This window comes from Corylus avellana, chromosome ca4 (genome assembly GCF_901000735.1).
Source record: "Corylus avellana chromosome ca4, CavTom2PMs-1.0".
Lineage (NCBI taxonomy): Eukaryota > Viridiplantae > Streptophyta > Magnoliopsida > Fagales > Betulaceae > Corylus > Corylus avellana.
The window spans coordinates 1,654,071-1,658,258 of NC_081544.1; the positions used below are offsets into that span (position 1 = coordinate 1,654,071).

The 4,188-nt window shown below is 36.0% G+C and overlaps 1 pseudogene; it reads right to left on the reverse strand.

The window, feature by feature from the left end:
- Positions 1-780: 780 nt before the first annotated feature.
- LOC132179742 (alpha-amylase-like) lies at positions 781-3,714 on the reverse strand (annotated as a pseudogene).
- Between the last annotated feature and the right edge of the window lie 474 nt (positions 3,715-4,188).

Sequence of the window (4,188 nt, forward strand, 5' to 3'; positions counted from 1 at the left end):
GAATTTGAAGATCACATCAATGTCATAAAGTAATAACAAAAATACGTAGAATTTTGCTTGAAAAAAACACAAGCTTCTGGGTTCAAGGATTTGCTGGGAAACTGCTGTTAAGCAAATTTCCGGCCAGAAATTAATGTCGCCATGCAACTTGAATTTGCCATTGAACGGCTGCCTAAAGTTCCCGTAGAAAAGGGAAGTTTGAACAAGTCGACTGCCCTGGGAATTGTATGCAGGGAAAAATCCAATCTAGTGTGTAGATTTTTATAGATTTTAATTTAGTATTTTTTTTTTTTTTTAAAAAAAAAATTCAATAATTAGGTCTTCACAATTTTGTGTGATTTCAAATAAGTTCATCATTCAATTTATTGTTCATTAATTAATGGTATGTCACTGTCACACCAATTAATTAGTATCATTTGATGCATCATATACCCACTATACGTGTCATGTGATGCAGTGACGTTGAGTTACAAATATAATTTGCAATTTGTAATTTTTTTTTTTATCTAATCTATATTTGTAATTTTAAATAATTATGTCACTTGGCACCTACCATATTTATACAACGTCAAACTAGATCCATGCGGCATGTTTGATAGTGTGTTCTAGACGGGTGTTTTTTGTTTTTGGTTTGAAACAAATGTTTTGATATAACATAAAAGTTAACACTAATTTATATTTTTAAGTGTTTTGTATTTTAAGTTATTTGTTAATATTTTTGCCTCGAAAATAGAAAACTAGACATTTTATTACAAAATAGTGAAGAAAACTGGATAAAATGAAGGTTTATTTTGGCTTAACTTTCATCAGCAATGATACAACATTTTATTACAAAGGCTTCATAGTATCCCTTGTTTACTTCATTTCATTTAAAATGATTACTAATTATATTCCCTATGCCTTTTTCTCCCACACAGCATAGTGTTCACCAGAAAGAACAACTTGGAAAGTAGGAGGGATGAGTTCTGCAACTTTGTCTAATCTTGGACCAATCTTGGCAATGATCTTCTCGTCTATAGCAGCTACATAGAGACCCGTTTCTGCAGCTAGAATTCGCAAGGAACTGGTGGGTTTGATCCCATTTCTGGATCGGATTGCAATGAGTTGAGAGATAAGGCTTTTGAGACCCCCATTAAAGAAGTCAAAGAAGTGATCATAAAACTGTCACCAAATAAAAAAGATTTACATTAATTCATCTAATACAAACAACAGCATGAAAGAATTCCTTGTCAATTAAAGACTAATTGTTTCACTCCACACTGATTTGATGAGACAGCAATGGAAATTGGACCTGCTAAATTGTAATTTTAGCTAGTTTCATCAGTTTTCATGTTTTTAAACCTTTTCCTTGCTGCATGAAATGAACAGCAGAAGCAATTGAAGAAATTGTTGTCAACAAACAGTTATCTGCTCTAGAGGCCATTGTTTTGCTTGATCTACTTTTTGTTCATTTAAGAGAGCCTCATGAAAATAACATTATAACGCCAATCGTCTAGCGAGAAATTAGATCGAGTTTCAAAGAACTTACTACTGATGGGATCCCTGGATGAGTGAGAATGTAAACATATCCCTGCATGACTTTGTCATCTTGGAATGGCCACACCCTTTGGGTGGAACCTGTATCATGATTGTCTATGAAAGTTACAGCATTTCCTGGCTTCAAGCCAATCACTCCAGGAGCACCTCCATTTGAGAAATTCAACCGCCACAGCTCCCCCTGCACTAATGCAGTTTGAAGTACCCCTTTTGTTGTAAAATCAAAAGCAGTGACATGTCCTCCAGCATCCTCTATCCATTTCACAATCTGGCGTCGATGAGCATCCAGGGTGTCAATAGTAAATTTAGGCCATATTTCACCTACTGCAAAATTTGGCGTAGTATTTTCCATATACATCTTAGTAATAGCTGGGGAAAATCCCAGGGCAAAATCAAGTCGCCACCCGGCAAACCCAATTTCGGTCTTTAGCCAGTTCATCCAATTTGATAGCTCTCTTCGGACTCGTGGGTTTGTGTGGTCAATATCCGGCGCTAAGTCAAAATCAGTTCCCGTGTCGAGTTTTCCTGTGCCAGAAATAGGTTTGTCATTTTTACAAATGAAAGATCGGTCCCAGTCAAGGCGATTATCCGGTGTCCCTCCTTCGAAAATGGTCCACGCTCCACTACTATCTTGCTTCTCTGCAGATCTGTGGTTTATGACCATGTCTGATATGCACTTGACCCCCTTGTCTTGGAAGGCTTTTATCAGCTTCTTCAGTTCATCATGGTTTCCATACTTTGATGCATTGAGATCGTAGAGCCTTCCCGGTAAGTACCCTTGAGGGCCTTGAGAGAAAGTAAGGAAACAATTATTGGCAAAGATCCCATCAATATATATGTGCTATAGTTCATACTGATAAAGCCTAAAAAGACCCTATACCATCCATCCCACAACACATTCTAACGTTAAAAAAAACCTTGAGAAGAAGTAAACACATTTAGAATTAACCTCAAACAGGTGTACTGCTAAAAACTATATGAAAATTATAACTACTAACTGCTATCTGTTAGAGGTTCAATATGGCCAAAGAATTTTATATATGGGCAATTCACTTCACTTTGGACAGGGACGCCATTTTATAACACAAATCTTCCTGTATGCAAATCTTAATTCCAAGCACCTTCTACATTTAAACAACTCCAACTTTCCAACAAAACAAAATTTAATGTTTTACTTGATAAAACTGCAGAGAAATATTTTTTTCTTCAATCTTCACCTCAATCACACATAACGAATGAAACATTCCTACAACCCACTAATCATTTGTTCATATAGCTATATTTCAATAAATATAACTTGGCTTTAAATTGAAATACTAACACAATTGGATGAGAAGAAACATGAACTATAGGTTCAGCTAAAATGAAGAGACACCATAAGCAAATTAAACAGCCAAATTCAAATAACGAGGCTAAAAAAAAAAAAAAACCCGACAAAAACCAATGGAGATTATGTACATGTATAATGATGAGTTTGGTAGAGGCATATATACCATCAGAATGAGACTGAGAAGGGGGAGGGAGTCAAACATGAGTAATCCCAGCATCGGCCAGTTCAGGAACCTTGGTTATTAAGAAGTTGTACCATCCTCCGTCCTTCTTCCATGATTCCCAGTTGTATCCCTGAAAACCACCAAAAGCCCAGAAAGAAAATTCATATACTTTGTTTTGCAAAAAAAACAAAAGGGTGAGAGAAGATATGTTATGTATACAAATATCATGCATGCATGTGTCATAACATAACATTCATACCTGAAACAGAACTTGAGAAGCTGTGAAGTTGGGTATGAGAGTGACCAAGAGGAGGAGATAGTAGAGACAAATTGTGATTCCCATCTTCATCTTGCTCACTCCTTATCAGATGAACATGTTACTGACTGGAAAAGTGTTTTATATATATATATTATATTACTTTGGCTTCATTGGCCTCTTTGGTTGAATTTTTCAAATTGCCGGACATTTCCACTTCTTTTTCAATGGAGAATGATGCTAAAGTCAACTAGCGTAGATTGCGCTGCTACTATCCCCTTAAATCGTTGACCCAGAAGCTTCTTTTTTTAATCCAACATGCTACTTGTTTATGTTGTTGTTATTACTCGATATGTGATCTTCCATCCAAGTGAAATTCCAAACTTTCTCGAACTCGTCGTATAATGGAAGGGGAAACGGGCTAAAAGTGTCATTTTCATGAGGGAGAAAAAAAAAAAATTCTCCCCATCTTTCTAGAGTTATGAACTTATGATAATAAAATATCTCAGTTTTTTTTTTTTTTGGTAAGAAATATCTCAGTTTTGACTCTGGCAAAAATATTCTTCCGTCAATTTGTCTCTTCTTCACATCAAACCAATGAAATTTAACCACGTGTATTAAGAAAAGTCATACCATCATATTGTGGAGGGGTGGCTCCACCTCCTCTTCCGCAGCCGCCCTCACCTCCATCCACATTCAATGGAAGGAACAATGGGTTGACTCGTGCGGTCACCAGTCACCACCTAGAACTGGGATATCTTCATTTTCCCTTTTTTTTTTTTTTTTTATGAGTAAAATCTCAAAATCAGGTACGGGGCAATTTCCTTCTTTCTTATTTTCAAATGCAAGTTGATGAATTCTGCAAGTACTAAACTGGACAGAAGAATTAGATTATATTTGGGC